The following is a 22,343-nucleotide window of genomic DNA, read 5'->3' as shown; positions in this document are numbered from 1 at the left end:
ATATCAGATGTCAATTTTATACATTTCAACAGATATGCAGCTATTATATTATAAGCTTATATTTAGGATTTTGATGGACAGGGTTTAGTGAAATCTATCTTTTCTTAATGCTTTTTTCCCCCCTAAAGCATCCCAATTGTGAAACACACAAAGAATAGTAGACATGAGATTTCACGTACACAGAGGAAATTACCAAACGTATCCTCCTGCTATTTGAACTGGCCCTTTACAGAAAACCATAAGGGCCTAAACAAATAATTGGCAAAAAGTAGTTTTAGTTGCATGATGAAGCCAAATTGCAAAGTGTTTAGAAAAAGTGGAAATGGAAGCATTAAATATAGAAAGATTTTTATAGAGCTTGATTGAGAAAGGGAAAAAGGATATTATATGATAGGTAGCAGGACCATTAAGACCTAGTGAGAAATATGGATCAATTGTATAAAGGACATCACAGGCTGAGGCACTTTCATACTAATATTCTAATCAGAACACCGGGGGTCTATTTGGTCTGTGCTTCTCGATATTTGGCACTTTTCCCTGTGCTGGTGATCAAGAATCACTTTCTGAAGTAAATCTCTCTACTATGACTTTTTCCCACATTGTTCTTCTTATCCCATTCCTAACCTCTGCTAATCTTAAAATGATACAAATGTCTGGTAATTATTTTTCTCTGATGTCTGGTACCCTAGTTCTATACTGTTAAACTCTTCCTTCAACCTTTCACAACAGTTCAATGTCTGAAACTGAGAGAAACCTGACCTTCTCTCAAAGACAATTAAAGCTCATCCTTTGCCATCTTCAACCAAAGCTGGGGCTCTTTCTCCTCCCCTCTTAGCTCCTTCCATAACCAGCAACACACAAGGTCAGGGAATACCGCATCCTCATTGGTTTCCACTGCTATAACTCTTTAGCATGTTCTATTTGAACTTCACCCCATTTGTTTGCCTGTCCAATCAATGACCCTAGAGTTGATTCATTGCCTTGGTGTTGAAACTTAAGGACTGCCAGGCTTCCACTGGATTTGCACCTGAAAACCTTTATGTCCTGTGCCCACTCTCTCTCATTAGAATGTAAGTTCCTTGAGAGCAGGGATTGTCTATTTGTATGCCCAGTGATTACTACTGTGCTTTGCACATAGTAAGTGATTAATGAATGTGTTTTTTTTTCATTGATCTCACTTTACTGGGAAAATTAGAGCCATGCTGTGAGTTCCTTTAGAGTAAAAACTAAGAGAGAGAAAGAGCGAGCAAGAGAGAGAGCGCAAGCATGCACGTGTGTGTTTAAGTGATCAATGCAGTGATGTGTTTTGCTTGACTACACTTGTTTGTAACAGGTTTTGTTTTCCTTGCTTTTTCAATGTGGGGTGGGGATGGGAGGGAAAGAATATAGTTAAGAAAATAAAATAAAATTTTATGACCAAAAAACCCCCCTCATTTGACCCTGGCATTCCTTCCACCTATTAGTCTCCATTTCACCTCTATCTCAATGCTGAACTCTTAGAAAGAATAGCCTACACTTGTTGCCTATACTTTCATACACTATCTATTCATTATTCAACCCCCTGCAATCAGGCTTCTCCTTCCCACCCCCCACCCCAGAAACTGTTAAACTTTTCTCAAAGGCTGTCAGTCTATCTCTTAATTGCTACATCAAATGACTTTTTCTTAGTCCTCATCCTCCTTGACCTTTCTGTAGATATCAGCATTGCTGATACCCTCTTCCCCTATGGATACCTCAGCTTCAGTGACAACTCCTTTTTCAGTAACCTTTGCTGACTCATAATTCATCTTCTGCCCTTTGTGGTTACCCTTGGCCAAGGTTTCATTAAGATCATCTTCTCTTCTTTCTCCCTCATTCTATGGGTTCAATTATCACCTCTACAGAGAAGGACCTAGGGTAGTGTAATATAAAGCAGAACTTACACTAATAAAACTGTGGATTGAAACTCTGTCTCTAAAACTTATTAAATAATTTCTAAGGGGTATCATGATCCCTATATCCTCCTTTCAAGGATCAAATGAGATAACAGATATAAAGAACCTTGCAATCATAACAAAACATGTCAGGTATTACCATTATTATTAAAATTAAAATTTCCAGCATGCTGAGGGGCCGAGCCAAAATGGCTGTGTGAAAACAGCATCTTACCAGAGCTCTCTCACAAGCTCTGTCAGAAACCTATAAAAAAGTGAATCTGAGCAGATTTGCGAGAGTTAAAAGACACTAGTAGTCTGAGTGGGACAAATTTCCAAGCCAGGAGAGTCCAAAAGGTTGACTGGATGGATCTGTACGCTGGGAGATCACTCAGCATGCGGAGCTGCACCAGACAGCACCAAAGTGGAAGCAGTTGCAGAAACCAGCCAGTGACCCAGGCTGGGAGAAAGCTGGGCGCCCGAAACCAGCAGAGATCCCCAGGCCTCCCAACACAGGACGGGAGTCTGTAGAAGCAATGAGAGGCAGCAGTGCAATGCCACTGGCTGTGAGACATCAACTCCTGAGGCTTGCAGCCCGAAGGTTAGAAACGCGTCTTCTTGAATAGAGGAGACAGAAGTGGGGCTTCAGTAGCAGAGCAGTGGGAGTTCCTGAGTCCCAGGGGGGCAGAGCCAGCAGGGGTCGACACCAGGAGCCCAGACGTACCTTTGCACAGCCGGGGAAGTGGCAGACAACAGCACAGAAAACAAACAGCTGAGACCATTGCTGAAAAGCAACAGTGCTGGGGAGCAGCCCCAGGTGAAAAGGAGACTTCAGCCAGCCAAACCCATCCCTCACACCTCAGGAAACTAAAGGCTATAATATAAGAAGCCAGTAACTAGACTCACAATCCCCGGAACAAGAAACCTGGGACGGACAGCCGTGAGCCCCAAAAGCAGAAATTCACTGTAAAGCCAGGAAAAAGCTAACCAACATGAAGAAGAACATGAAAAAATTGGGGACTATTGATTCTTTTTATGGAGACAGGTATGATCAAAATACCAATTTGGAAGAGGATACCATTGACATATACCCACATCTGATACCTCAAAAAGGAATGTGAACTGGTCCCAAGTCCAAAAAGCATTACTGGAAGAGCTAAAGGAGGATTTTAAAAACCAAATTAGGGAGGTAAAAGAAAAAATGGAAAAAATGGAAAAAAAAAAAAACCACTGACAGAATCAAGTCTTTAAAAAATAAGACTGGCCAAATGGCCATGGAGATTCAGAATCTAAATAGAGAAAATGACACGCTGAAAGGTAAAATCAACCAGTTGGAAAAGGAGACTCAAAAGCAAAATGAAGACAGCAACTCATTAAAAATTAGAATTGAGCAAGTGGAAACTAATGACTCTATGAGGCATCAAGAAGTAGTAAAACGAAATGTAAAGAATGTAAAAATAGAAGAAAATGTGAAATATCTGATTGGAAAAACAACCGACCTGGACAACAGATCCAGGAGAGACAATTTAAGAATAATGGGTCTACCAGAAATCCACAATGAAAAAAACAGCCTTGACAGTATCTTCAAAGAAATTATCAAAGATAACTGCCCAGAGGTACCAGAACCAGAGGGTAAAATAGTCATTGAAAGAATCCACCCATCACCCCCTGAAAGAGATCCCAAATTGAAAACACTAAGAAATATTATAGCCAAATTTCAGAATTACAAAGTCAAGGAGAAAATACTTCAAGCACCCAAAAGGAAACAATTCAAATACCATGGAACTATAGTCAGGATCACACAGAATCTTTCAGCTTCTACATTAAATGACAGGAGAAATTGGAATATGATATTCCAAAGGGCAAAGGAGCTGAGACTACAACCAAGGATCAACTACCCAGCAAAACGGAGCATAATTTTTCAGGCAAGGAGATGGACTTTCAACGAAATAAGGGAATTCCAGACCTTCCTGATGAAAAGGCCAGAACTCAATGGAAAATTTGATCTTCAAATACAAAACTCAAGAGAGACATAAAAAGGTAAACAGGGGGAAAAACCCCCCACAAACTTTATTAATCAATAAGGGCAAACTATTTACACCTTTATATAGGATTATATCATGTATGTTTTATATGTGTGTGTATATATATATGTATGTATATATGTGTGTATATATATACATACAAGTATGTGTATACATATATATATGCACACGCATGTATATATGTATATGTCAATCTTGAGAACAGTACAGTTATTATGACAATTGAAAGGGATACACACAGACTGTGGATGTCTGTATAAAATAACTGATATAAGGATAAAAAACATTATTAAGAGATGCAAAGGAAGGGTTCTGAGAGAAGAGGTACGGAGGTAGTAGAAAAGGGTAAAATACATCAAATGAAGAGGCACAAAAACACATTATAGTAGAGAGAAAGAAGGGAGGGAGAAAAGCAGTATTTGAGCTTTACTCTCATCGGATATGGTTCAAGAAGGGAATAACACACCCTGATAAGTATAGAAATCTAACTTGTCCTACAGGAAGTAGGAGGGGAAAGGGGGAAAAAAGGGAGGGGGGTGGTGTAGCCAGAATGGCCTTTGTTTTCTTTGAATGACTCAGCTTACCTCATTGAGCCTCTGGACACTGTGGCTTGCTCTTCCGGGGCAGGAAGCCCAAAGAGCATTCCAGGAAGCAGACAACTTCCTGTGTGATGAGTCATGGGGCTGGCTGAGGGGAGGTGTTAACGGCTACGCTAGGGGGAGGGGCCAAGTCAAGAACCAATCGGCCCTGGTCGTTCAGGCGGTGCTTGATGATGTCAAAAACTCTATAAGAGGGGAGAGGACAGCTTGAAGATCCTCTTTTCCTTTTCCGGTTGGAGCCAGAGACAGTTACAGCGACAGTTACAGCGACAGTTACAGCCACAGCCACAGCTGAAGCAGGAGCTGCCAGTAGCAGAGCTGACCTACGGGAGGAAGCTGAACAAAGACTTCAGTCCAGTGGGTAATCTTATTACCATAGAGGGGGAAACATGATTTTGCTTTACGCAATCATGCTTCTCTGTAGCCTCCTGGTTACTCTTTCAAGGCGTACTTATTGGGCCCGGAAGCTTTTGATCAATATATCAAAATGGGGTTGCTGGTTCATGGGTTGGTTACTGTGGAGCCTAAATAAATGTTTTGATTCTTCTGCCTTCTACTTTGAGAGTTTCTTATATCCGGCGGTTCCGAACCTTTCAGACATGTTTATGATCCTCTTTGAGATTATAAACTCTGCCCTCCTAATACATTTGGCGACGAGGATGGGATCGCTAGGTATAAGATCTCTATTTAGAAGCAGAACAATTCCAGAGGAAGAGATGAATATCCCAGGATGGGAGGATCCATTTTATTCCTCCCTAGCAAAAGAATTGGCTAAAAAAGCTGGACCCTGTGAAAACTGGGAACCAAGGCTACGGAGAGGAGATCCTAGGGATTTGGAAAAGTGTTTACGAGAAGTTGGGATTCAGTCAGGGGCATCACTATCTAGGCAAAGCTGGATAGTGTTATCAGCCTACCGGCTAGTATACGAAAGACTGAGATTAAGTGAAAGACATGGGGGCACTCCTACCCCACAGGAAGAAGGGGAATCTCAGATAGCAGGAGACCAAACTGACTCAAATGAGAACTTTTCTATTAATGTGGCTAAGAGCAACAGGAGACCAAAAAAGCCCAGAGTGCATTTCAACCCAGCCCAGAAAGAGCCTGACTGCCTGCTTCGTCCTAGCCATGGTGGCAGAGGAAGTGAGTGGGGAGAGAATGAGACAATGTTAGGGGCTGAGGCACAAAACACTACTGGGGTTCAGGATGTGCCTCACACAGAGAATAGGAGATGGTTAAATGATCAGACAAGGGCTCGACCCATACAAAGGAGGAAGACAGAAACCCGAGGTGAAGATTCAGTTACAAGGGAAATTCAGGAAGATTTCTCACCGCAAGAGGTCACAGATATTTTGAGTAGATTCAGCCAAAGAATAGGAGAACCATTGATATCTTGGATGGTAAGACTCAGTGATCAAGGGGCCAGTGGAATATCAGTGGATAGGACAGACTGCATGAGATTCATAGGTATCAGCCATGATCCTCTAGTTCAACAAGCTTTTAGGGAACATCATCAGCAAGGAGATGGTGATAGCAGGACTACTCTGTTGGCATTAGCCGCTGTGGGATGCAATAAGAGATATGCTACTGATTCTATGTGGCCCACTGAGCACAGACCCTGGTATTCACTTAGAGATTGTATCATGAGACTAAAGGAGGAGGTAATGAAGACTGCCATTATGATAGGAACTGCAGACAAATATTACAATGATCCAATGGGACTGCCTCATAGGAATTTAATAATTAGGACAGCTCCCCCTGCTTATAAACAACTAATTTTGAATTTATTACTTGGAGAAGTAGGGAGCCGTCTTACAACAGTGATAAATAAGATTTTACAGTTACATGACTTAGGTGACTGGGGAAGGGATAGATCTCCTCGAGAGAGAAGGGTGAATAACCAGCAAACTTGGCGCCAAAGGAGAGTAACAAGGAAAGAAATGTTTACTGCTTTATTGAGAGCAGGGGTAGGTTTTGAAATGATAGATGGAATTCCAACCAATGAATTATATAGAATGTACAGAGATAAAGGACTTGATAACACGAGAAATAGGGAAATAAGAACTGCTCCTGCAAGCCCACAAGCCACTCAGACTGAAGGTGACCTTGTGTGATTAACGGATGAAAACTTGTACATTTGGGGAAAGGCTGGGAGGACAATCTTAGTCTCTATCTAGGGTGGGATCCTCTTGGCTTCCTCATTATGTTCCTTTTGAAAAGAAACATTTCCCACCTGAGTTTGGCTCTGATGTTGGATCTTTGCATAACTGAAATCTCAACCAAACTTGAGATGATTTTATTTGAAGAATTATAGTCCATACTTGTCTATTCTTTTTGTCCTTTGTTTTGGCTAACCTTGTTGCTAGTTTTGTTTCCTTCAGGCTTGAGCACCCTGCACTTTCCGGTGACTGCCTAAGCATGTAGCATTCTTGGAATTCCTGCCAGCTCGTTAAAGAAATGACCTCTGGAATGGGACTTTTTGGGGGCAGGGCCATCTCTACATCCAATTTCAGCATGAAGAAGCTATGGAAAATGAGACCTTCACCCCTCACCCCAAGATTTTGAGCCCCAATCGTTCAAGGGGGGTGGAAATGATGATAGTGTTCTGTTTACTTATTTTGTGTTATCCTTGCTGTGTTGTTTTATTGTTATGATATTATTGATCCTATGTAATGGATACAAGGATTTAGGGGTGGACATTTGAATTATTAATAATTATTTTGGGGATGATTGATTGAAGAGATTATCTTGCTGGGACCTAGGGGTGGATCACATTTGAATCATAAACCAATATTTGGGAATGTCACTGAATGATATGTTTTGCTTTATTGTGAATGATATGTTTTAGTTTCCTGCATAATTGAATCACAATGTTCTAGGATATATAATTTAATTTGAATTATGATTGGATTGTGCATCCTAGAACATTGTGAGGGGTGGAGTGTAGCCAGAATGGCCTTTGTTTTCTTTGAATGACTCAGCTTACCTCATTGAGCCTCTGGACACTGTGGCTTGCTCTTCCGGGGCAGGAAGCCCAAAGAGCATTCCAGGAAGCAGACAACTTCCTGTGTGATGAGTCATGGGGCTGGCTGAGGGGAGGTGTTAACGGCTACGCTAGGGGGAGGGGCCAAGTCAAGAACCAATCGGCCCTGGTCGTTCAGGCGGTGCTTGATGATGTCAAAAACTCTATAAGAGGGGAGAGGACAGCTTGAAGATCCTCTTTTCCTTTTCCGGTTGGAGCCAGAGACAGTTACAGCGACAGTTACAGCGACAGTTACAGCCACAGCCACAGCTGAAGCAGGAGCTGCCAGTAGCAGAGCTGACCTACGGGAGGAAGCTGAACAAAGACTTCAGTCCAGTGGGTAATCTTATTACCATAGAGGGGGAAACATGATTTTGCTTTACGCAATCATGCTTCTCTGTAGCCTCCTGGTTACTCTTTCAAGGCGTACTTATTGGGCCCGGAAGCTTTTGATCAATATATCAAAATGGGGTTGCTGGTTCATGGGTTGGTTACTGTGGAGCCTAAATAAATGTTTTGATTCTTCTGCCTTCTACTTTGAGAGTTTCTTATATCCGGCGGTTCCGAACCTTTCAGACATGTTTATGATCCTCTTTGAGATTATAAACTCTGCCCTCCTAATACATTTGGCGACGAGGATGGGATCGCTAGGTATAAGATCTCTATTTAGAAGCAGAACAATTCCAGAGGAAGAGATGAATATCCCAGGATGGGAGGATCCATTTTATTCCTCCCTAGCAAAAGAATTGGCTAAAAAAGCTGGACCCTGTGAAAACTGGGAACCAAGGCTACGGAGAGGAGATCCTAGGGATTTGGAAAAGTGTTTACGAGAAGTTGGGATTCAGTCAGGGGCATCACTATCTAGGCAAAGCTGGATAGTGTTATCAGCCTACCGGCTAGTATACGAAAGACTGAGATTAAGTGAAAGACATGGGGGCACTCCTACCCCACAGGAAGAAGGGGAATCTCAGATAGCAGGAGACCAAACTGACTCAAATGAGAACTTTTCTATTAATGTGGCTAAGAGCAACAGGAGACCAAAAAAGCCCAGAGTGCATTTCAACCCAGCCCAGAAAGAGCCTGACTGCCTGCTTCGTCCTAGCCATGGTGGCAGAGGAAGTGAGTGGGGAGAGAATGAGACAATGTTAGGGGCTGAGGCACAAAACACTACTGGGGTTCAGGATGTGCCTCACACAGAGAATAGGAGATGGTTAAATGATCAGACAAGGGCTCGACCCATACAAAGGAGGAAGACAGAAACCCGAGGTGAAGATTCAGTTACAAGGGAAATTCAGGAAGATTTCTCACCGCAAGAGGTCACAGATATTTTGAGTAGATTCAGCCAAAGAATAGGAGAACCATTGATATCTTGGATGGTAAGACTCAGTGATCAAGGGGCCAGTGGAATATCAGTGGATAGGACAGACTGCATGAGATTCATAGGTATCAGCCATGATCCTCTAGTTCAACAAGCTTTTAGGGAACATCATCAGCAAGGAGATGGTGATAGCAGGACTACTCTGTTGGCATTAGCCGCTGTGGGATGCAATAAGAGATATGCTACTGATTCTATGTGGCCCACTGAGCACAGACCCTGGTATTCACTTAGAGATTGTATCATGAGACTAAAGGAGGAGGTAATGAAGACTGCCATTATGATAGGAACTGCAGACAAATATTACAATGATCCAATGGGACTGCCTCATAGGAATTTAATAATTAGGACAGCTCCCCCTGCTTATAAACAACTAATTTTGAATTTATTACTTGGAGAAGTAGGGAGCCGTCTTACAACAGTGATAAATAAGATTTTACAGTTACATGACTTAGGTGACTGGGGAAGGGATAGATCTCCTCGAGAGAGAAGGGTGAATAACCAGCAAACTTGGCGCCAAAGGAGAGTAACAAGGAAAGAAATGTTTACTGCTTTATTGAGAGCAGGGGTAGGTTTTGAAATGATAGATGGAATTCCAACCAATGAATTATATAGAATGTACAGAGATAAAGGACTTGATAACACGAGAAATAGGGAAATAAGAACTGCTCCTGCAAGCCCACAAGCCACTCAGACTGAAGGTGACCTTGTGTGATTAACGGATGAAAACTTGTACATTTGGGGAAAGGCTGGGAGGACAATCTTAGTCTCTATCTAGGGTGGGATCCTCTTGGCTTCCTCATTATGTTCCTTTTGAAAAGAAACATTTCCCACCTGAGTTTGGCTCTGATGTTGGATCTTTGCATAACTGAAATCTCAACCAAACTTGAGATGATTTTATTTGAAGAATTATAGTCCATACTTGTCTATTCTTTTTGTCCTTTGTTTTGGCTAACCTTGTTGCTAGTTTTGTTTCCTTCAGGCTTGAGCACCCTGCACTTTCCGGTGACTGCCTAAGCATGTAGCATTCTTGGAATTCCTGCCAGCTCGTTAAAGAAATGACCTCTGGAATGGGACTTTTTGGGGGCAGGGCCATCTCTACATCCAATTTCAGCATGAAGAAGCTATGGAAAATGAGACCTTCACCCCTCACCCCAAGATTTTGAGCCCCAATCGTTCAAGGGGGGTGGAAATGATGATAGTGTTCTGTTTACTTATTTTGTGTTATCCTTGCTGTGTTGTTTTATTGTTATGATATTATTGATCCTATGTAATGGATACAAGGATTTAGGGGTGGACATTTGAATTATTAATAATTATTTTGGGGATGATTGATTGAAGAGATTATCTTGCTGGGACCTAGGGGTGGATCACATTTGAATCATAAACCAATATTTGGGAATGTCACTGAATGATATGTTTTGCTTTATTGTGAATGATATGTTTTAGTTTCCTGCATAATTGAATCACAATGTTCTAGGATATATAATTTAATTTGAATTATGATTGGATTGTGCATCCTAGAACATTGTGAGGGGTGGAGTGTAGCCAGAATGGCCTTTGTTTTCTTTGAATGACTCAGCTTACCTCATTGAGCCTCTGGACACTGTGGCTTGCTCTTCCGGGGCAGGAAGCCCAAAGAGCATTCCAGGAAGCAGACAACTTCCTGTGTGATGAGTCATGGGGCTGGCTGAGGGGAGGTGTTAACGGCTACGCTAGGGGGAGGGGCCAAGTCAAGAACCAATCGGCCCTGGTCGTTCAGGCGGTGCTTGATGATGTCAAAAACTCTATAAGAGGGGAGAGGACAGCTTGAAGATCCTCTTTTCCTTTTCCGGTTGGAGCCAGAGACAGTTACAGCGACAGTTACAGCGACAGTTACAGCCACAGCCACAGCTGAAGCAGGAGCTGCCAGTAGCAGAGCTGACCTACGGGAGGAAGCTGAACAAAGACTTCAGTCCAGTGGGTAATCTTATTACCATAGAGGGGGAAACATGATTTTGCTTTACGCAATCATGCTTCTCTGTAGCCTCCTGGTTACTCTTTCAAGGCGTACTTATTGGGCCTGGAAGCTTTTGATCAATATATCAAAATGGGGTTGCTGGTTCATGGGTTGGTTACTGTGGAGCCTAAATAAATGTTTTGATTCTTCTGCCTTCTACTTTGAGAGTTTCTTATATCCGGCGGTTCCGAACCTTTCAGACATGTTTATGATCCTCTTTGAGATTATAAACTCTGCCCTCCTAATACAGGTGGTCAGAAGGGAGGGAAGAAGTAGCAAGTGGAAAATGGTAAGATAAGGGAGGGGAATCAAGAGGGAGGGTAAACTGAGGAAGGCAGTGGTCAAAAGTAAAACTTTGTTGAGGAAAGGAACAGAAAAGGGAGAAATAAAAGCATAAACAGGGGGAAATAGGATGCAGAAAAAGACACAGACAGTAATCATAACTGTGAATGTGAATGGGATGAACTCTCCCATAAAACGGAAGCGGATAGCAGAATCGTTTAAAAACCATAATCCTACAATATGCTGTTTACAAGAAACACATTTGAAACGGGGATACACACAGGGTAAAGGTAAAAGCCTAGAGTGAAATATATTGCGCTTCAGCTAAAGTAAAAAAAGCAAGTGTAGCAATCCTAATCTCAGGCAAAGCAAAAGTAAAGATAGATGTAATTAAAAGAGATAAGGAATTCTACATCCTGCTAAAAGGCACCATAAACAATGAAGCAATATCATTGTTTAACATATATGCACCAAGTGGTGTGGTATGGCATGCAAATTCTTAGAGGAGAAGTTAAGGGAGTTACAGGAAGACACAGACAGCAAAACTATAATAATGGGAGACCTCAACATCCCCCTCTCTGAACTTGATAAATCTAACCTCAAAATAAACAAGAAAGAAGTTAAGGAGGTGAACAGAATTTTAGAAAAAGCAGATATGATAGACCTCTGGAGAAAACTGAATGGGGATAAAAAGGAATACACTTTTCTCTCAGAAGTACATGGCGCATACCCAAAAACTGACCATGTACTAGGGCATAAAAACCTCACAACCCAGTGCAGAAAGGCAGAAGTAGTCAAAGCATATTTTTCAGATCATGATGCAATTAATTCCTATACTTTATAGACTATTTGGGAAAATAGGTGAAGAAGGAGTCCTACCAAATTCTTTTTATGACACAAATATGGTACTAATACCCAAACCACAAAGAGTCAAAATAAAGAAAGAAAATTATACACCAATTTCCCTTATGAATATTGATGCAAAAATTTTAAATAAAATATTAGCAAAAAGATTGCAGCAACTTATCACTAGCATGCACTACAACCAGGTAGGATTTATTCCAGGAATGCAAGGCTGGTTCAATATTAGGAAAACTATCATCATAATTGATCATATCAACAACAAAACTAGCAGAAACCATATGATCATCTCAATAGATGTAGAAAAAAGCCTTTGACAAAATACAACACCCATTTCTACTAAAAATACTAGAAAGCATAGGAAAAAATGGAACGTTTCTTAAAATTATAAAGAGCATCTACCTAAAACCATCGACAAGCATTATTTATAATGGGAATAAGCTAGATGCATTCCCAAAAAGATCAGGGGTGAAACAAGGATGTCCATTATCACCCCTATTATTCAATTTGGTACTAGAAATGTTAGCTGTAGCAATAAGAGAAGAAAAAGAAATTGAAGGAATTAGAATAGGTAAAGAAGAAACTAAATTATCACTTTTTGCAGATGATATGATGATTTACTTAGAGAATCAAATAAAAAACTACTTGAAATAATAAACAACTTTAGCAAAGCTGCAGGATATAAAATAAACCCACATAAATCCTTGGCATTCCTATACAGTACTAACAAAGCCCAACAGCAAGAGACAGAAAGAGAAATTCCATTCAAAGTTACTGTAGACACTATAAAATATTTGGGAGTCTATCTGCCAAGACAAACCCAGGGCCTTTATGAACATAATTATGAAACACTATTCACGTGAATAAAGTCAGACCTAAATAAATGGAAAAACATCAGTTGCTCCTGGTTAGGCCAAGCTAATATAATAAAAATGGCAATTTTGCCTAAATTTATCTATTCAGTGCCATACTAATTGAACTACCAAAGAATTATTTTACAAAGCTGGATAAAATAATAACAAAATTCATCTGGAAGAACAAGAGGTCTAGAATATCTAGGGAATTAATGAAAAGAAATGCTAGGGAAGGTGGCCTAGTCATACCAGATATTAAACTGTATTATAAAGCAGCAGTCATCAAAACTACCTGGTACTAGCTAAGAAACAGTAATCTACTCTTTGATAAACCCAAAGAATCCAGCTTCTTAAATTCACTATTTCACAAAAACTGCCGGGAAAATGGTAGGAAATAAACTGGGCATAGACCAATATCTTTCATCATATACCAAAATAAAGTCAAAATGGGTTCATGATTTAGGAGTAAAGGTTGATACTATAAACAATTTGGGAGAGCAAGGAATAGTTTACCTATCAGATTTATGGAAAAGAAAAGAATTCATGATACAACAAGTGATAGAGCGCATTATAAAATGCAAAATAGATAATTTTGATTATGTTAAATTGAAATATTTTTGTATAAAAAAGCCAATGCGACAAAGATTAGGCAGGAAGCAAAAAACTGGGAGAAAATCTTTACAACCAGTGTCTCTGATAAAGGCCTCATCTCTAAAATATATAGGGAACTAAGCCAAATTTATAGGAATACAAGTCATTCCCCAATTGAGAAATGGTCAAAGGATATGAACAGGAAGTTTTCAGAAGAAGAAATTAAAGATATCTACAGGCATATGAAAAAATGCTTGAAATCACTACTGATTAGAGAAATGCAAATCAAAACAACTCTTAGATACCACATCTCTCCTGTCAGACTGGCTAAAATGACAAAACAGGAAAATGATGAATGCTGGAGAGGATGTGGGAAAATTAGAATATTGTTACATTGCTGGTGGAGTTGTGAACTGATCCAGTCATTCTGGAGAGCAATTTGGAACTATGCCCAAGGGATATAAAAATGTTCATACCCTTTGACCCAGCAATACCATTTCTAGGGTTGTATCCCAAAGATATCACACAAGTAGGAAAAGGACCCATATGTACAAAAATATTTATAGCGGCTTTTTGTAGTAGCAAAGAATTGGAAATCAAGGGGATGCCCATCAACTGGGGAATGGCTGAACAAGTTGTGGTATATGAAGTTAATGGAATACTACTATGCTATAAGAAGTGGGGATGATACAGACGTCATAATAACCTGGAAAAACCTACAGGATATAATGCTGAGCAAGCCGAGCAGAACCAGGAGAACATTATACACAACCACAGATATATGGATTCTGTGATGACTAACTCTGATAGACTTTGCTCTTCTCAGCAATACAAGGCGCAAAGACAACTCCAAAGGACCCACGATGGAGAATGCTATCTACATCCAGAGAAAGAACTATGGATTCTGAATCCAGATTGAGGCACACTTCATACTCGCCCTTTTTTTCCCCTTTGTTTTTTTTTCTTTTTTTTTTTTGGTTCTGTTTCTTCTTTCTCATAATTCATTCCATTGGACATAATTTTTCTCTACAACTTGACTATTGTGTAAATAAGTTCAATGTGAAGTTATATGTAGAACATATATCAGATTCCATGCTGTCTTGGGGAGGAGGGGGGAAGAAAATCTGGAACTCAAAATTATGTAGAACCGAGTGTTGTAAACTAAAAATAAAAAATCTCAAAAAAAATTAAAATTTTCAGATTTATATATTCAGTCCCTAATCTCTCACCCAAACTATCTGGCACTTAATAAATGTTTGTTCCCTTCCCCTCTTCTTATCACCACCAGTACTTCAAAATCAAAATGTTTAAAATGGAAATAATCATCTTTCCCCCTAAACTCACCTCCTTTTTCCAACTTCCCCAATCTGTTGAGAGTACCACCATTGTCACAGGTGCCCAGGTTTAAAACTTCTGAGTCATCCTTGCCTCTTCTCTCTCCCTCACCCCTTTACCTCGTTGTTTGCCAAGTTACATCAATTCTGCTTTCACAATCTCTTTCATAGCCATCCTCTTCTATCCACTCTTGTACAGGCACTATCCTATACAACCTCATGCCCAGACTACTTTTAACATCTTCCTGATTGGTCTGCTAGTCCTCACTCTCTCCCTTTCTCCAACATACCTTCACACAAATGCCAAAATAATCTTTTCCTAAAGCACAGGTCTATCTTGCCCTCCTGCTCAGAAATGTTCCATATTGCTTCTAGGATAAAATACAAAACCTTTATTTAAATTTAGCATTTAAGGCTTGCCAAACTTACCTAATATTTATCTCTTGTCTATCTTTCTGGTCTTATGTCACATTTATTTCTTCTGAAGCCCTCTAAATTCTAGCTAAAGTGGACTATTTGCTCTCCTCCCTGCCCCCACCCACTCCCATGTCTATGCATACAAAGCAAATATCAACCATGAATATAAGGTACTCTGTTCTGATCTCTGCCTTTTAGAAGCCTTATTTTCCATCAAGCCTTTGCACAGGGAGCCTTCTTCACTGTACCTTTCCCTGATCCTCAAAGATAGCTCTCCTTCAGATATTCCTACAACAATACATCTGGATCTCCCCTTCTTCCCCTAATTTATATTTTAGGGATTTACACAAGCTTTTCTTAAATCCCTGAGATGCACTCCCTCTTCCCCACCCTTTTACAGTCCTTATGCACCTCGAAACCTCAGCTCAGAGAATCTTCCCTGAATGCCCCAGCTGAAATTATTCCCACCTGCCTCAAATATTCCTGAAACACTTAGGCTACATCTCTCCTTTGTCTCTATTATATCCTTTTTTCTATTATATATATAGATGTGCATGTCACCTGATAGAAACTCCTTTAAGGACAAGGACTACATGTCATTTTTTCTTTTCATATCCCCAGTTCCTAAAGCAATGTGTGCCCACAACAGACAATTAGTAAGGGCATGGTAAATTTCTTAGGGAAAAAAGAAAGAAAAGCACTTGTTAAAAATAAGCAACCTAAAATACTTATTGAGGTGAATATTTTAGGAGATAATCCATCTAATAATTTCATTACTAGAGTGACCAAACTGCTGAAACATAAATCTTTCAGCATTTTAATATTTGCAATAGTAGATGTGTAAGATCAAAGATACAAGATATGGTCAAATCTCCATTATAATCTGCCACCCTCTAATTTAAAATCACTTTCTATCCTAAATTGAAATTACCCTTGGTTATCGTATTTCCGCAATAGCCAGAATATCAAGTGTTTCCTGGTTAAGGTGATTTCTAGGTGCTTTTGTGGCTGGCCTCCTCATTGTATATTCATCATACTCTCCTATGCTCACCTTTGCACTAACATCACTGAAAATTCAAGTTTAAGATGACTTAGTTTTGAAGGTTTTATTGAATTCTTTATAAAATTTCATTACCTCTTCAGTCTCTGCAAAAGATGTTGGCATATAAATACTATTATTTTCATGGTAATACTTTTAAAATGCTCATTATAAGCACTGACAAATAAAATAACCAACTGTTTTACAAAATATTTCTTCTTGCCTTAGGGCATACAATAAAATTGATTCCACCAACTTTTTTACCAGCTTCTTCTAGGAAGATATGAACTATTCTTCTCATTTCGAATGCAGCTTCTTTTTGTCTTCTAATATCAAACATTGCGAGAATATCAACATCGATAAGATTTGACTTCTCTAGTACTGTGTTCATTCAATGGTAACTGGACAAGGATCTCACATCTGGAACAGCAAGATCTAAGTTAACTTTTCTTTTAGATTCTCTACAAATTACATGATTAATTGCTCTCTGTCCCCCTTTCCACTACTTGAACACCACTTCTGCAGAGTAGAACACCACAAAACTAAAAGCCATTTTAGTTTTTTCTTTGCTTCATGGATTGCCATTACCAAATAACTTACCACCTAATGCCAATCTCCTGGAGATGAGCCTCTCTGAACTTAGCTAAGATGGTCCTGCAGACATTCATTTATTACCAGGACCTGACAGAATTTGACATACATTGGCAGAGCTTCCAGTAACCCAGGGTTCCCTCTACATCACAGTGAGACATTAAAGTAGGCTCTTATGGAGTGAAAAACAAGAAAGTTCAGAAAGAGACAGACCCAATTAAGACCTTTTGCTGATTCCCCATAAGCTAGTCCCTCTGACACAAAAATTACCCTGCATTTTATATTTTGCACACACATCCTCTGAAAGAATATATGCTCAATAAATGCAGGTACTGTTTCATTTTCTGTCTCTCTATCCTCAGGACCTAGCATAATTTCCAGCACATAAACAAAACTCTCATCAATTAAGTGATCCTTAAGCACTTAAGGGCTAAATTGGAAAGATCACAAAACACAAAAGTTAAGATTACTATACCAAAATAAGTTCTCTATCGAAGATAACAGAAGCACCAAATTTAGACTCTAACATCAGTTCCCAAGGTGCTACATAAGGACATAAAATTGACATTAAAGAAAACAAAGATAAGAAGAACTTGCTAGACTGAACATATACAATGAAAGTCTGTACTAGAAAGCGATACAATTTCGAGTGCATTAGGGAGATTAACTTGAGAGAGATTAAATTAGCCATAAGAATTTGAGGGAGATTAAATTAATCTTGAAAATTTCAAGATAACTGAAAGAGGAAAAAATGACCCTTGGAAAAATAATTTATTTTATTGTTACTGGAAAAAAAGATGATCTGCTCCAATATACATATGTACACACACACACACACTATATATATATATATATAAAAAGTAATAAAAGGATATGAGCAAGTACTTTTCAAATAAAGAAATGCAAGTTATCAAAAAATCATATAAAAGAATATTCATAATAAGAAAGAATTGCTCATGAGAAAAATTAAAATAGTAATAGCTAACACATTTTTAAATAGTACTTGACAATTCCACAAAGTAGGTGCTATTATTATCCCCATCTTACAGGCTATAAAACTGAGGGTGAGAAAGATTAAATGACTTGTCCAGGATCATATAGGTAGTAAGTGGCTAAGGGAGTCAAAGTCAAACCAGCATGCATTTTGCACCCAAAATACTAGCAAAGATGACCCAAAAAGGAAAAATGGCAGTTGTCAGCAATAGCTGTAAGAAGACAGGCCCACTGATCGGATAGCTGTGAAGTGTTCCAATTATTCCCGAAAACAATTTTGGAGCTATACACAAAAAAGTGAATAAACTGAATATCCTTTAACTCAGTAGTATGACTATAAAGCACATACCATAAAGAAGTCAAAGAGAAAAGGAAAAGGATCCACATGTACAAAATATGTCTGTAAACACTGCACTTTGTAGCAAAGAACTAGAAATAAAGTGGGTACCTCCCTCAATTGAGGAATGGCTAAATAAACTGTGGTATATGAATACAAAGGCAGCTAGGTGGCGCAGTGGATAAAATGCCAAGCCTGGAGTCAGGAAGACTCATCTTACTAATTTCAAATCTGGCCTCAGACACGTACAAGCTGTGTGACCCTGAGCAAGTCATTTAACCCTGTTTACCCCAGCTTCCTCATCTGTAAAATGAGCTAGAGAAGAAAATGGCTAAACTACTCCAGGATCTTTACCAAGAAAACCCCAACTGGGGACACAAAGAATTGGACACAACTGAAAAATGACTAAATAACAATAAAAATATGAATATAATGCAAAATGACTGCCACATAAGAAATGATGAATATGAGGGGAGAATTCAGAAAGACTTGTATGAACAGAGAATGAATCAAGAAGAGAACAATTTATGTGATAACCACAATAATGTAAAGGAAAATGACTCTGCAAGACTTCAGAACTCTGATCAATGAAATGACCAATTGGGACTTCAGAGATGATGAAGCCTCCTACCTTCTGGCAGAAAAACTGATTAGGTGTATAGGATGAGACAATCACTTTCAGAGATGGCCAAACTGATGATCTGACTGCCTGGATATAATTATTTGTTACAAGGAAGAGGGGGAGGGGCTGGATGTTCAAGAAAGAATTTATATTTCCCAAAAATCTACCCCTCCTCCCAACTTCACTATTTCTGCTGAAGCTCCCCTAGGCTAGCAACCTATGAGTCATCTACACCTCTTCCCTCTCTCCTCCCACCCAATCAGCTGTTAAGTCTTCTTGAGTCTATCTCAACATCTCCTCTCACATAATTCTACTGAAGACAGAATTACAGAGCCTCTTCATCAGTTAAGGCCCTCATTACCTCCCAATGGACTACTGCAATAGTTTCACATTTACTCCACTTCCAGTTGCTCCCTTCTGTAATCTACTCTTCACAGTGATGCTAAACTGATATTTCCTAAAGCATGTCTGATCACATCACAACTTCACTCAAAAAAGTATTAGTATCTCTCAACTCTCAGAAAATGCAAAATAATCAGTATGACATTTAAAGTCCCACTCAGGATCCAGGAGAACATTGTACACAGTAACAGCAATGTTGTATGACAATCTACTATGAATAAGTTGGTTATTCTCAGCAATAAAATGATCCAAGACAGTTCTGTAGGACTTATTTTCATGAAAGGTGCTGTCCATCTCCAAAGAAATAACTGGTAGAGCCTGACTGCAGAACGATACTTTTTCTTTAATTTCCTTGGTTTTTTTTTTTTTGGTCTGTGTTTTCTTTCACAGAATGACTTACATGGAAATGTGTTTTGCATGAACTCACATGTACAACCTATGTCAAATTTCCTGCCTTCTCAATGGAGGGGGAGGGGGGGGGTGGGAGCAGAGAGAATTGGGAACCCAAAATTTGTAGAGAAAAAAAGAATGTTAAAATCGTTTTTACATGTAATTGGGAAAAAATATTAAAATTAAGATAAAGTCCTGCTTAGTTTGGCTACCACCTCCTTTATAGTTTTGTTTAATTTCATATTAGCCCCCTTTATACTCTCCATTTTAGCCAAACTGGCCTACCAGCTGCTCTCAATACGGAACAAGCCATTTCTCACCCCTGTACCTTTGCAAGGCAGTCTCCTTATGTTTAGAATGCACTCACTTTTCACCTCCATATCTCAGAATCTTTAGTTTGATTCAAGACAGGGATTACTGCCCACCTCTTACAGATGGCCTTTCTCATTCCACTATTCCCTCTCTAACCCTCCTACCTCAACCCTAGCCCTCTTTCTTGAATGGAGTTTGTGTTACTTGCTATTTTTTTTTTTGCTTAAATCTGTAACTTCAGTGACACAGAGAATTCTTAGTAAAGAAACTCTCTCTTTTTTTTTTTTAACCAATATAAATCAGCAAATGCTCTTCAATTTGAAATCTTAAGAGAGTTTCCTGAGGCAATGAGATGTTAAAGGACTTTGCCCTTGAGCCACTACATGTGAAGACCTGAGTCTTTCTGATTCCTTGGCCCAGCTTTCACTTCATTAGAACACAGTTGCCTCTTCATTACTTTAGATTGTATTTGGATAATGATAATGATGATAGCAGCAGCATTTATATAGTGCTTTAAGGCATACAAAGAGCTTTGCCATGATTATGTCATTTGATCTTCACAACCACCTTACATGGCAGGTGCTATTATTATCTTTTACAGAAGGAAAATAAGCAAACAGTGGTTAAGTGACTTGCCCAGGTTCACACAGATAGTAAGCATCTGTTGCAAAATTTGAACTTGGGTCTTCCTGGATCTAAGTCCAGTGTTCTATCCACTGTGCCACCTAGCTACCTACCCATCTGTATCCATGTGTCTAACAAGCAGAACATAAGCTCCTTGGAAGCACAGCCTGTTTCATTTGTTTTTGTATTCTCAGTGCCTAGGGGCAGGGTCTTAGACACATTATATACTTAATAAATGGTTCTTTAGAATTTAATGGAATTAAAGTAGAAGGAATGCCACTGCATTTGGGAAATTGCTCAGTCCTTTTAGCGACTTCAAACTTTTACCTAAAACAAAGGCCCATCTTTGAATACTAATATATTCTAAACCATGCTATATAGCCATAAAACATTGATTATCCCAGCCTTCCAAAAATTAAAGTTGCTAGTCCCACCCAAAGATCAATGGAGAGATATACAGGAGGTTTAAGTAGGCTGCAATATATTACAAATATCTAACTGTAGAGGAGAAAATGTATTTATCAGAAAAGAAAGGCAGCATAACTTAAAGAGAGACCCCATGCTCCACTGGCACACATGCTATCAAATGATCCACAAGTCCCCATCCCCTGTACCCCCATCCAGCACACAGGATATACACCTTGCACCCCACTGAGGGCTTGGACAAGAGATGCACAGGATGAGAAGGGATGAATAGGTGGAGAGGTTGTGAAATGAACTACTGGAGTGAAAGAAGTACCTACATCAATAAGACCACAGATCCACTGAAGCATCCAAAAATGAAGGGGGAAAATAGAAATATATATCTCTTGGGAATGCATTTTTATTCTCATATTTGAATACAGACATATTTGACATTCCAAGAATTTGCAATGCAGCTAGCAAAATAATGAAGCCACACAATAAATACTTCACTCAATAGATTCCTACAGATACATACTGTTCTTTCCTACTTTCTGTTCAATTCATCCTAGCTGAAAATTAACATCAATTCTCAGAATGCCACCAAGTATCAACCAACCCAACTGTAATGGCAAGCAAAGTGGGACTTTTTGTTTTGCTTTTTTCTTCTGGAGTTCTAGTTCTTCTCAGCACTAAGGGAATCAAGTGCCTTTTTGAGACTTGCTTTTGTTTGAATCAAGAGTCTCTGATGACCTGCTTAAGTCACAAGAAAGTCTAAGTCACATAAATTTGAGTCACATGTTTGTTGCGCCCCCTGTGGGCTGACCCTGAAGAATGTATATATATATATATAAAAATATATATATACTCTGAGGTTAGCATTTTGCTCCCAGGGGCTCACTCATTGGGAGAGTGTTCATGTGATTTGACCAGAGGAGACTCTGGGTAGCCATTAAGGACCTCCCCCAGCTTTGAAAACCCAGATGATGGTACTTCTCTCTCTCTCTGGTAACTATGTATGTATTGCTATGGACAGAGAGTTAGAAACCTTGTCTGCTAATATGTGTTACTTGCTCTGTTTATATAATTTCTGCTTATAATTTCTGTTTGTGTTTTCTCTGAAGTTCAGGGTACCAACTGTTTCCCCTGAACTAAGTGAATGATATATGTATGTTTAATTAAAGTGAGACTGTAAACCCCTTGAAGTTGCTTTCCTTAGAAAAGCAGATCAAAGAACCTATGCTAGCAGTCCTCCTGTGTGCTGGTGTTATTGGCCTTACACACCCACAGCAGCTGCTAGCAACACTGTTGTTATACCAACTCCCAATCTACTGTCTCACAA

At 39.4% G+C, this 22,343-nt stretch overlaps 1 protein-coding gene across 1 annotated transcript in view; it reads right to left on the bottom strand.

Annotated features, from left to right (window-relative positions):
• The window catches only part of MIB1 (mindbomb E3 ubiquitin protein ligase 1), a 152,653-nt gene that overhangs the window by 30,900 nt on the left and 99,410 nt on the right, over positions 1–22,343 (bottom strand). The window lies entirely within an intron of this gene.

This window comes from Trichosurus vulpecula, chromosome 1 (assembly GCF_011100635.1).
Source record: "Trichosurus vulpecula isolate mTriVul1 chromosome 1, mTriVul1.pri, whole genome shotgun sequence".
Taxonomy (NCBI): domain Eukaryota; kingdom Metazoa; phylum Chordata; class Mammalia; order Diprotodontia; family Phalangeridae; genus Trichosurus; species Trichosurus vulpecula.
Note: the sequence above shows the minus strand (reverse complement) of the source record. Positions and strands in the feature narration are given on the sequence as shown.